The 13,298-nt window shown below is 44.1% G+C and overlaps 1 pseudogene; it reads left to right on the top strand.

Moving 5' to 3' along the window:
- Positions 1-3,477: 3,477 nt before the first annotated feature.
- On the top strand, positions 3,478-3,586 carry LOC124859685 (annotated as a pseudogene).
- The last annotated feature ends 9,712 nt before the right edge of the window (positions 3,587-13,298 follow it).

The following is a 13,298-nucleotide window of genomic DNA, read 5'->3' as shown; positions in this document are numbered from 1 at the left end:
GAGATTAAGTTATTTCAAAAATAGTTTGAATCACAGAGTCAAAAGGCTTTGTTATGTCACTTTTTTATACCAATATTTTATCAGTACACTGAATGAATTCTGTAGCACATTGTTGTTTATATGACAGAAACGGACAGAGTCAGCATAAGCAAACAGACAGTTCAATGACAGCTGGAAAAATTGTGGAAGACAACATGACATCCTCAAGGAAAAGGTTGAAGGTAAAGATCAAATGGATGTTTTTTTTGAGATGGCATCTGTCTTAATTCAAAATTCAATGTGCTCAGAAAAACTGCAAAGTATATTAAATCACAACAATTCTAAAACTGTATTCTTTAGAGGAGTGTTGATTTAAAATAAAAATCTCCTGTTTATCTGAAAATAAATTGTTAGTAGAGGAATTTTGGTAAATAGGGAGCATAGAGATGACAGCTGAGCATATTGTGGACAGCACTGTGGTAGGAAGTGATGTTTTCACCTGCCGCTTGGAGCGTAAACTCTAACCCCAGATGACTCCAGCACAAACCGCACTCCTGCCACCATCAGGGAAATCTGTTTTATCTACTTCTAGGCATCCAGACACACACTCTAAAGGTAATCGGTTGGAACTCGGCTTTCGATCTTGCTTGTCATCTTGACTCATGTTTGCTTTCACTTTCAAGTACAATGTGAAAGCATACTTTTGATATATAACAGTAAATGTACAGCTGATTATGGGTTAAAGAGAGAAAAAAAAAGAAAAAAAACAGCAAACATGATTGCAGGCAAACTTCTATTTGATGTGGTATTAAAACCTGAGAATATAAAAGGAACTACAACTGTCAAAGCTTGGATAATTATGGGTTTTAACACAATACATTTCACCTTCTGAAACAAACAAATGGTTGCACTGAATATCATTGTAAAGATACCTTGCAAATAAATTGTAAGATAGTAGGGGGCTCTTACTTTTCAGATCTGGAGAACTAGTTTAACATGTGTTGTAGTTTTAGTTGTAAACAAACAAACTATATGTTTGTTTGACACTTTTTTATAAATATATTGGCTTTACCAGATAACAACAGTAGGAAAAAGCCAACAAACTTGGAAGTTTGTCATGGTAAAATAATTCCACCATACATCATAATACGCCTCAACACCCCAGTCCGGATGTCGTGAGAAAGAACAGATGAAGAGCAGGAAATTAAGATTAACACAAGTTTAATTTGGTAAATGATATGTCCAATAATTCTCAATGCATATTGAATACAAAAAGAATGATACAAAGAAAGATTACCTAAGGGCCCTTAGGGAGAGCTCGGGTGTCAGCAAAGCAATGCTGTCGTTAACCGAGTGGTCTGCCTTACAATCAGTGTCAAAGCATGTTATACCCCTTACTTCAAAGCTTGAGGTTTGTTTACAAACCCACAGGTCACTTAAGGGAGTTTTCCACGTTCCTGTGTCCCCACTATAAATTAGTTACTCCTATGGGAATACTTTATTGCCTATATTATGACTAACAGCCAACATTTACTGCTCACAGCTGCTGGGAACATCCTGACCTGGGATTAACCCTTTCTCCAACCTGAAGCCTGCTGTGACCTCTGACTTCTCCCTCTCAGGCTCACAATACATGTTATATCTCAGTTTTATGGTTATACATGCGAACTGAACTAATAGCATGAAAGTACATGATTTTAATTCTCAACAAGTTTTAGTGTTGTTAAATTATAGGGGTAGAAACTTAGAAGCAGAGAAGACCCTCAAAGATGTATAAGGTTTTAAGTACTTTGATTTTCCTTACACAAATGAGGTACTTTTAATCTATGTACAGTTTCCAACTCAATTTTATGCACATACAAAGTTTCCAATACACACAGTGATAACCCAACAAAGACAAATCTGTATCTACTGAAAAATATGTCATTAGAGACCCAGTTATAGGGTACTGAAGAGTGGTGTTTCTGTATTTTGTGAGTACAAAGCTTTAGCGTGTTTTATTACAGTGTTTATTACACTCAGGTTTGTTTTCATTTGTAGGTTACGTCTAGTTTAGTTTCTCCCATGCCTCAGTCTCACATAAGTTACTATAACAACCTATTTCCTCAGTTCCCTTCACCTGGCCTGCACACCTGTTACCACTTCCATCTGATTACCTGCCTTTCTCCCTCATTGGTCCATACTCCAACTCCCTCTGTTTATTAACTGGTTTGTTTGCTACACTCCTCGCTGGTTCCTTGTGTTTCTCACCTGTTGTCTTCCTGATGTCTCCTCGCTCCTTGTTGATGTTTGACAATTTCTGTAAGTCCTTCGATTATAATTATTAAAGAAGAGTGAAGATTAAATCGCACCATGTGGCTCCTATGTGCTTGCTTGCATTTTGGTCCAAACCAATCTCGAACCGTGACAATTACTTCATCTTCAGTAAGTGAGACAGCATTGGAAACAACTGTAGAAACTGATCTGTGTTTGGACTGTTTTGATCCAGTGGAGCATCCTGAGTTATCAAAAATATTAGCTTCATCTAATCCTTCAACTTGTATGTTAGACCCAATTCCAACAAAATTATTTAAGGAAGTGTTCCCTCTGATTACCAGCCCCATTTTAGATATGATTAATATATCCTTAGTATATGGGTATGTACCACAGGATTTAAAGAAAGCTGTAATTAATCCTTTACTTTTGCTTGTGCAAGATGATTTACTAAATTACAGACGTACATTGAATCTTACTTTTTATCTAAAATTCTTGAGAAAATTGTTGTTAATCAAGTGTGTGAAGAATTTACACAGGAATGATCTGTTTGAAGAGTTTCAATCAGGTTTCAGTGTTCATCATAGCACAGAAACGGCACTAATGAAAGTCACTAATGATGATCCTATGGTCTCAGATAATGGACTTGTTCTGTAAGATCTCAGTGCTGCTTTGATACAGTCAATCACAATATTATCTCAGAAAGGCTGGAACATGCTCTAGGAATCAGGGGAACAGCACTAGACTGGTTATTTGTGTGACAGATTCTGGTTGGTTCATGTAAATGATAAATCCTGGGTTAATTGTGGAGTACCACAGGGTTCAGTGCTTGGGCCAGTTCTCTTTATTATGTATATGCTCCCAATAGGTAAAATTATCAGGCAGCATGGGATACATTTTCACTGTTATGCTGATGTTACTCAGCTTTATTTATCCATAAATTCTAATGAGCCCATCCATTTAGATAGACTACAGGCATGTCTTGAAGACAGAAAAACTTGGATGACTTTACATTTTCTCAATTCAGACAAGACAGAAGTTATCATCTTTGGACTGGAGTCTTTGAAAAATAAACTGCTTGGTCACTCAATTAATGTGGACAGCATTAAATTGACTTCTGGTAATAAAGTAAAAAACTTTGGTGTTACATTTGACCAGAACATTACATTTAAGTCCAATATTAAACAGGTTTCTACGATTTCCTTCATTCACCTCCGGAATATTGCCAAAATTACAAATATCTTGGCTTACGGCCATACCACCCTGAACACGCCTGATCTCGGAAGCTAATCAGGGTCGGGCCTGGTTAGTACTTGGATGGGAGACCGCCTGGGAATACCAGGTGCTATAAGCTTCCCCTCCTTGAACTGTCACCTTAACGTGGTGGAGGGGTTTGAGTGCTCAAATGATCCCTAGAGGCTATGTTGTCTGGGGCCTAAATGCCCCTGGTAGGGTCTCCCATGGCAAACAGGCTCTAGGTGATGGGTCAGACAAAGAATGGTTCAAGAACCCCTCATGAAGAACAAAATATCGAGGCACGTGACGTCGCCCGGTACGGTGGAGCCGGGGTCCCACCCTGGAGCCAGGCCTGGGGTCGGGACTCGTCGGAGAGCACCTGGTGGCCGGGTTGCTCCTCGCGGGACCCGGCCGGGCCAAGCCCGAACGAGAGACGCGAGGCCATCCCCCAGTGGGCCCACCACCTGCAGGGGGAACCGTGAGGGACCGGTGCAAAGAGGATTGGGTGGCGGACGAAGGTGGAGACCTCAGCAGCCCGATCCCCGGATGCTTAGGCTGGCTCTAGGGACGTGGAATGTCACCTCGCTGGGGGGGAAGGAGCCTGAGCTTATGCGGGAGGTCGAGAGATATCGACTAGAAATAGTCGGACTCGCCTCCACGCACAGCGTGGGCTCTGGAACCCATCTCCTTGAGAGGGGTTGGACTCTCTTCTACTCTGGAGTGGCCCACGGGGAGAGGAGGCGGGCTGGTGTGGGTTTGCTTGTTGCCCCCCAGCTCAGCCGTCTCATGTTGGGGTTTACCCCAGTGGATGAGAGGGTTGTATCCCTGCGCCTTCGGGTTGGGGAGAGGTCTCTGACTATCATTTCAGCCTACGGGCCGAGTGGTAGTGCAGAGTACCCTGCCTTCTTGGCGTCCCTGTCGGGGGTGCTGGATAGTGCCCCTCCCGGGGACTCCATTATTCTGCTGGGGGACTTCAACGCCCATGTGGGGAACGACAGTGACACCTGGAGAGGCGTGATCGGGAGGAATGGCCTCTCGGATCTGAATCCGAGTGGTGTTTTGTTATTGGACTTCTGTGCTAGTCATGGATTGTCCATAACGAACACCATGTTCAAACATAAGGGTGTCCATCAGTGCACTTGGCACCAGGACACCCTAGGCAGGAGGTCAATGATCGACTTTGTTGTCGTATCATCAGACCTTCAGCCGCATGTTTTGGACACTCGGGTGAAGAGAGGGGCTGAGCTGTCCACTTATCATCACCTGGTGGTGAGTTGGATCCGCTGGAGGAGGAGAAAGCCAGACAGACTTGGCAGGCCCAAGCGCATAGTAAGGGTCTGCTGGGAACGCCTGGCGGAGCCCTCGGCCAGGGATGTATTCAACTCCCACCTCCGGGAGAGCTTCGACCAGATCCCGGGGGATGTTGGAGACATAGAGTCCGAGTGGACCATGTTCTCTGCATCTACTGTCGCTGCTGTTGCCCATAGCTGCGGCCGTAAGGTCTGCGGTGCCTGTCGTGGCGGCAATCCCAGAACCCGGTGGTGGACACCGGCAGTAAGGGATGCTGTTAAGCTGAAGGAGTCCTATCGGCTGTGGTTGGCTTGTGGGACTCCTGAGGCGGCTGACGGGTACCGTGAGGCCAAGCGTGCTGCGGCCCGGGCTGTGGCAGAGGCAAAAACCCGGGCCTGGGAAGAGTTCGGTGAGGCCATGGAGAAGGACTACCGGTTGGCCTCGAAGCGATTCTGGCAAACCGTCCTGTGCCTCAGGAGGGGGAAGCAGTGCTTTGCCAACACTGTTTATAGTGGGGGCGGGAGACTGCTGACCTCGACTGAGGACATTATCGGGCGGTGGAAGGAGTACTTCGAGGATCTCCTCAATCCTGCCATCACGCATTCCGTGGTGGAAACAGAGGCTGGGGACTCGGGGTTGGACTCTTTCATCACCCAGGCTGAAGTCACCGAGGTGGTTAAAAAGCTCCGCGGTGGCAAGGCTTCGGGGGTGGATGAGATCCGCCCTGAGTACCTCAAGTGTCTGGATGTTTTAGGGCTGTCATGGTTGACACGCCTCTTCAACATTGCGTGGCGGTCGGGGACAGTGCCTCTGGACTGGCAGACTGGGGTGGTGGTCCCCCTTTATAAGAAGGGGGACCAGAGGGTGTGTTCCAACTACAGGGGGATCACACTCCTCAGCCTCCCTGGTAAGGCCTACGCCAGGGTATTGGAGAGGAGAGTCCGACCGATAGTCGAACCTCGGCTTCAGGAGGAACAGTGTGGTTTTCGTCCCAGCCGTGGAACACTGGACCGGCTCTATACCCTCTACAGGGTGCTCGAGGGTTCATGGGAGTTTGCCCAACCGGTTCACATGTGTTTTGTGGACCTGGAGAAGGCATTCGACTGTGTCCCTCGTGATGCCCTGTGGGGGGTGCTCCAGGAGTATGGAATCGGGTGCTCTTTCTTAGGGGCCATCCGGTCCCTGTACGAGCGGAGCAGGAGTTTGGTCCGCATTGCCGGCACTAAGTCGGACCTGTTCCCAGTGCATGTTGGACTCCGGCAGGGCTGCCCTTTGTCACCGGTCCTGTTCATAACTTTTATGGACAGGATTTCTAGACGCAGCCAAGGGCCGGAGGGGGTCTGGTTTGGGGACCAGTGGATTTCGTCTCTTCTTTTTGCGGATGACGTGGTCCTGCTGGCCCCCTCTAGCCAAGACCTACAGCATGCGCTGTTGCGGTTCGCAGCCGAGTGTGAAGCGGCTGGGATGAGGATCAGCTCCTCCAAGTCCGAGGCCATGGTACTCGACCGGAAAAGGGTGGCTTGTCCTCTTCAGGTTGGAGGGGAGTTCCTGCCTCAAGTGGAGGAGTTTAAGTATCTCGGGGTCTTGTTCACGAGTGAGGGAAGAATGGAGCGGGAGATCGACAGACGGATCGGTGCGGCTGCCACAGTAATGGGAGCGCTGTGCCGGTCCATTGTGGTGAAGAGAGAGCTGAGCCGAAAAGCAAAGCTCTCAATTTACTGGTCGGTCTACGTTCCTACCCTCACCTATGGCCATGAACTTTGGGTCATGACCGAAAGAACGAGATCACGGATACAAGCGGCTGAAATGAGCTTCCTCCGTAGGGTGGCCAGGCACTCCCTTAGAGATAGGGTGAGGAGCTCGGCCATCCGCGAGGAGCTCGGAGTAGAGCTGCTGCTCCTCCACATCGAGAGGAGCCAGTTGAGGTGGCTCGGGCATCTATACCGGATGCCTCCTGGACGCCTTCCTCGGGAGGTGTTCCAGGCACGTCCCACTGGGAGGAGGCCCAGGGGACGGCCCAGGACACGTTGGAGGGACTATATTTCTCGGCTGGCCTGGGAACGCCTTGGGCTCCCCCTGGAGGAGCTGGAGGAGGTGTCTGGACGTCTGGGCGTCTCTGCTGAGTCTGCTGCCCCCGCGACCCGGTCCTGGATAAGCGGAAGACGACGAACGAACGACGATCGAACGAACAAATATCTTATCCAGGAGTGACGCTGAAAAACTACTTCATGCTTTTGTTACTTCAAGGCTGGACTATTCTAATTCTTTACTATCAGGACAAGGGCGAAGCCAGGGTGGGCCATGGCCACCATAAACAAATCGTTGCCTGCAGCCACCCCAAGTGATTTGTTGTTTCCATGGGGACATAATTCAACAGGAGAGTGCACCTCCGGAACAAACGGCTTCCCTCCAAAACAGATGGTGGCACCAGTAAAGCTCTCAACCAATAACACAACACATTATAATAGAAGAAATGGTTTTAGTTCATGTTCAAAAGATCATTAAAGGCAGCAACTACAAAAAGACCTTGTGGATTTTGTGATTATTAATCTGAGAATATTATTTAATATTAATATTTTAATATTTTATCAAATAATATTTCGGTCTGTTAAGGGTTGTCCTGTGAATACCAGCCCAGTAAGGCGATGGTATTAGGACAAAATAGAAAGGTGTGAGACGAGCTCTGACATTATTGAACAGCATAAACTCTGCACACACATGGAATGAATTCACACAGTTTCTTAAAGTACAAGAATTTATTAACAAAAATAAGTCAACTCAAAGTCAAACATATTTCAATCAACAAACTCTTTACTATGCTAAAACAATCCAACTAAACTACCAAGCAGAATTAAAGAATGGGGAAGACTAATGGACTATGTACAATATAAACAACTTGACTAAAGATGATTGGAAATTATGACCAAAAGAGTGATGCAACATTACCATGCAATGTTTATGTTTGAGAACCAAGGATTATCTTGAAAGATCTGGAAATTAAGTTAAGTTAGTCTTGGAACTAACTTAGGCAATAATCAGCAAACGTTTAGACAACCATTCACAATGCAAGATCAGATAAAATATTATTTTATTAAAATAATGTTTTAAATAATGATCTGCTGAATAAAACCAACCTTCTGGATGACTAATTCTCAACAGTGTCTAATTAGCTGCCTTTAGTTATTGAAATAATATTTGAAGAAATATTATTAAGGGAGCATTTTGGAAAAGAGCCGAATTTTTCTGGAGAAATGGGGCTTAATGGTGTTTACTTAGTTGTCAAATCTAGTAAATAATGTTTAGGGACTATTATTCACTAGCTGGAAAACTAACAACCTTTCTGTTAAATACTCTTTAGTAGCAAGCACGTGTTCTTACCGGTTAGCAGTTGAGCTAACAAAATAAGCTAATAGCTTAGCACCAGAATAAACACATATCTTTAAAATACCAGGGTTAATAAAAGGGTTAAAATGCATAAGTGTGGACGGCGTGTTATGATCAATGTTCTGTTTAAAACCACCCTTTAAATAAAGTTTGTCTTAACTTACAAACGTACAAAGAACACAAACGGCACGTGTGCTGCAGATAGCCTGCTAGCACTGAGATAGCCGAGTTTCACACAAACAAAACTGCATAAAATAAAAAACGTTTACATCATTTCATTCTAAATCTGTCTCTGCCCAAAACACCTAGCCCCATGAACTGTGGTGAGGAAACGTTGTCCAAGGGCGAAGTTTGAAGAAACGTCCACAGTCAACAAGCGGTTAGCTTTAGGCTAACCTGACCTCCAGAGCTGTGGCTTGAAAGACGGCTTGTTCTGTCCGTCAACCAGCTGTTCATTACCGCAAACACGGTGATGCAGGCGGCCCTACTGGGGATTTCTCTGCGACACAGTTTTGGCAGGCCTCGGAGAGAAAGTAAGCAATGCTTATACCTTAATTTTCCCTCTTTATGAATGAAATCACCGGGTACACAAACAGTGTTTCACTCATACTTAACTTGTGCATATGATCGCGTGATCTTATGACACTCTGGGATCCAGTTTGAAGAGTTTATGTCATTTTGCCAGCAAAAGACATTAGCGCGCTGGGCCTCTCCTGACCAGTCTCACTAGAGGCCATGTGGAAAGAGAGTGGATGTAGCAATAGCTGTGCTTTTATTTGGGTAGTGGCGTCACAGAAAGTCCGCAGTTATCCCGCTTCCTGGCTGTGCCGGAAGAAGGTTAATGCACTTTATTTTGAAAAGTTCCAGAAGAGTTTGTACCGGAGTTTAATGTTGAAATCCATGGCTGTGGGTCCCAACATGGAGCATGATGCAATTTCTCTCTCATAGAGAAACTCAGAGTCTGAGTTAAGTTGAAAAAGCAATAATATTTATTGACTTTGAAAAGTTTCCTATCTTAATTAAAAATAAAATAAAAAAAATGGCTGGTTTCCTGTTAAAGAAAAAAATGGGACAACATTCTCTAGCATGTTGTGTGCACAGCACATAGCTGCAATTGTGAAAGGGCAATGTGTTATGTGTGTTTGCTTGTTAAACAGCTTCTGAACTAACATAAGTGAAAGGCACCTCTTTTCTCTTCTTTTTCTTCTGAAAGAGAAATTATGTACCCTAGTGTTGTGCGCCATTATTACTTTTTTATTTAAGATGTTTTCCATAAAAGCTGTAAAGAGTTTCATGGTGTCACTACTGTTTAGAAGGGAAAAATGCAGTTTTATCATTCGAAGTTGAATTAGGGTGTATTGATGATATACTCACATGAAAGATGACTTGTTGGAACAAGTTTTTGTTTATTTTTGTTATCAATTATGGGGAAGAAGACAAAGTTAGTCATATTTGTCTGCAAGAGAGAGTGATCACTGCTGCTGAAACCACAACAGAATGGCATGGCGTTTGACTGTGCTACCCATATACAGAGGCTTTGGACCTCGATGCAGGTGTCCCTGGTTTGAGTCCCAACCCTAGCGACCTGTTCTGCATGTCTTCCCCCCCTTTTTACCCTTCTTTTAAATAACAATAAAAATAAAAGCCACTAGAGCCGCGAAAATAAATCTAAAATCAGTTTTTGGCCAACCTTCAGTGAGTAATGGTCTCAGTCTGGCTACCCCAATGAAATGTTTCTGGCTCCGCCACTGTATCAGTGTTGGACCATTTGTTTGCTGAATATTGGACCATTTGTACGTTGCTGGATGCCACTATGCCTTCTGGTGTCATCAGCCATTTTGTACCCGAGGATAGTCTGCTACTACAAATCCCAGCGGGCACCACGGCTGATAGGACGGGGTCACCGCAACGCTGATGTAACAGTGGGCTATATAACAAATGATTTCCCTCCCAGCTGGGCTTTTCACGCTGGGAACCGAGACGCGGTTACCACGCGACTGGAGCATCAGCCTGGACTTTCATTCCCTCTCCCCCTGTTGGCCAATGAGAAGAAAATTCATGAAAAAAGTTTCTGGAATAGGAAGGCCAGAAATTTCACTTTACTAATCGAAGACGTGAGTTTAACATGTAACAGAAGAAAAAACCCCATGGAGGGTTCAAGGAGATGGAATCGCCATCCTTGTTTTTGTTCCAGTCGACTGTTGACAGTCCGTCATATCGTTCCTTTTCGCCAAGGAGGCCAGAGGACGAAAATGACCGCTCTCCTGAGTTATCCACGGACGCATGAAAACTTTTCCCCCTCCTCCTCTCTCCCTCTGCTCAGAGGAGACAACATCAAGTAATACCGTGTTATTTTCTTTTTCTGTTTTAGAAAGAGCTTGGGCAGGATAGAGTAGGATTTTAGGGCGATTTAGAATCGCCACTTATAGTCCAATGTGGTCCAAATTGTATATGCATGCAATATTTCATTGAAACTTTGTTTGCTGTTGGACATCTGAAGGCCGCTGTGCTTTTCAAGCTGTGTGTGTTTTGCTGTGTTGTTTTAACACCAGCAAGCTCAGGGTACATTTTAAAGTTGGACTGTTAGAATTTCATGCTGGAAACTCACCATCTCTTTGTCTGCATCCTGTGTGTTGCTTTTTACTGGTTTGCCGCCAAAAGTTTTATTGTCCTTTGTTCGCTGAGCAACATTGGGGGGGAAGTTTTATGACCCTGTGGGGTGTGTTACACTGAGCTACGTCTCGGTGGGGCTGCAACCAAATCTCCGCTCAGCACCATATTATCACTTGTTGCCATAACTGCTGGTTGGATTTTCATACACACTCAATGTTGTTTTGTTTTGTTTTATTCTGTTTAGTTAGATATTTACCCTTTTATGTAGAACTTTGCATGTTTGATTAGGTGAAGTTTATTGAATCGGAAGAGCGTGGTGTATTAGGGCTGTTGATTTAATAAATATTAACGTAGATAAAGAGAGAGCGTTTGTGTTTATTTTGAGCAAGTGTGATTTGTCAGTCAAAATAAAGTTGCAGATAGAATAGAATAGAATTCTTTATTTGTCATTGCTCCACATGGGTGCAACGAAATTTTCAAAACAAAACAAAATAGAACAAAACAATGCAGGCAAGTAGTGCAAATTGAAGAAAAATAAATATTAAAAGTTTAAAAAGTTATAAAGTTATAACAAGTTATAAAAAAAGTTATAAGAAGGACAGTGCAGGTGGAAAAATATATATATATACAAGAATATTGACAGGTTGTTCCAGTATTGCACATGAGGTAGCATATTGCACTTAGTGTTGAAGAAATTGCACAGAATGTATTTACTGTTTATGTCATTATTGATAGTAACAGTTGTTACAGTGTACTGGTCCTTCTCAAAATATTAGCATATTGTGATAAAGTTCATTATTTTCCATAATGTAATGATGAAAATTTAACATTCATATATTTTAGATTCATTGCACACTAACTGAAATATTTCAGGTCTTTTATTGTCTTGATACGGATGAAAACCCAAAATTCCTATTTCACAAAATTAGCATATCATTAAAAGGGTCTCTAAACGAGCTATGAACCTAATCATCTGAATCAACGAGTTAACTCTAAACACCTGCAAAAGATTCCTGAGGCCTTTAAAACTCCCAGCCTGGTTCATCACTCAAAACCCCAATCATGGGTAAGACTGCCAACCTGACTGCTGTCCAGAAGGCCACTATTGACACCCTCAAGCAAGAGGGTAAGACACAGAAAGAAATTTCAAAACGAATAGGCTGTTCCCAGAGTGCTGTATCAAGGCACCTCAGTGGGAAGTCTGTGGGAAGGAAAAAGTGTGGCAGAAAACGCTGCACAACGAGAAGAGGTGACCGGACCCTGAGGAAGATTGTGGAGAAGGGCCGATTCCAGACCTTGGGGGACCTGCGGAAGCAGTGGACTGAGTCTGAAGTAGAAACATCCAGAGCCACCGTGCACAGGCGTGTGCAGGAAATGGGCTACAGGTGCCGCATTCCCCAGGTCAAGCCACTTTTGAATCAGAAACAGCGGCAGAAGCGCCTGACCTGGGCTACAGAGAAGCAGCACTGGACTGTTGCTCAGTGGTCCAAAGTACTTTTTTCGGATGAAAGCAAATTCTGCATGTCATTCGGAAATCAAGGTGTCAGAGTCTGGAGGAAGACTAGGGAGAATGAAATGCCAAAATGCCAGAAGTCCAGTGTCAAGTACCCACAGTCAGTGATGGTCTGGGGTGCTAAGAAATAAAAAGAATTAAAACAAGCCTTGTTCATATCATCATTGCACTTTTTCTCAATTCACTTAAACAGCAACTTCTTTTGATTTTCTGCTATAAGGTCATTTTATGAAGTACAAGTATGAATACACTCAGGCATTGAAGATATATTAATTTACAACATGTCATCATAGTCATCTGCTTTTTGGGTCCAGTGTCCATCTTGTCCATCTCTTCTCATGTGATGTTGCATCCTGTGGATCCTGCCTTAAACAGAGAAAGAGCCCTGCTACCAGTATTAAGCTGAGGCTTATCAGTCCTGTCCACACGTTACAAAAAGCCATGCTAAATTGGGCACAGGTCAGTTGTTTTCTTCGCCGGTTTGAGATGTTGGGCCATATGGGTTTCCAACCCCTTTGTACCCGGTCTTTCCCCTGTTACCCCGTCGGTTGGTTTGGCTCCTGTAACGGTAATATTAGCTTACAATGGCTCTTGTGGATCCAGGATGGTGTCTCTGCGATTTTCAGAGCTGTCGGTGTGGTCAGGAGAACACGATATGGCCCTTTCCAGCAGGGGGTGCTCCAGTCCTTTCTGTGAAATGTCTTAATCAGGACCAGGTCTCCAGGCCTCAAGTTGTTCTGTGAAAGTGGAGCAGAATTTACTGACAGACTACTTCACAACTGTACTTCCTTTGTTTGTAACATCTTATTCATCCATTCAGCTAATGATGTTTCCTGCTGTGCTTTTCCTATGTCATCCATTTCTGATGGCAATGGAAAAGGTCTGCCATGTACTATTTCAAATGGAGTGAGACCAGTTTGATTTGGAGTTATTCTCATCCATAATTTAACCAGGGATAGGCATTCAGGCCATGGCCTCCTTGTTTCTTCCATTGTTTTCCTTAATCTATTTTTTATTGTTCCATTTGTTC

This window comes from Girardinichthys multiradiatus, chromosome 22 (assembly GCF_021462225.1).
Source record: "Girardinichthys multiradiatus isolate DD_20200921_A chromosome 22, DD_fGirMul_XY1, whole genome shotgun sequence".
Taxonomy (NCBI): Eukaryota; Metazoa; Chordata; class Actinopteri; order Cyprinodontiformes; family Goodeidae; genus Girardinichthys; species Girardinichthys multiradiatus.
The sequence above is the reverse complement of the archived record's forward strand: the minus strand, read 5'-3'. Positions and strand labels throughout refer to the sequence as shown.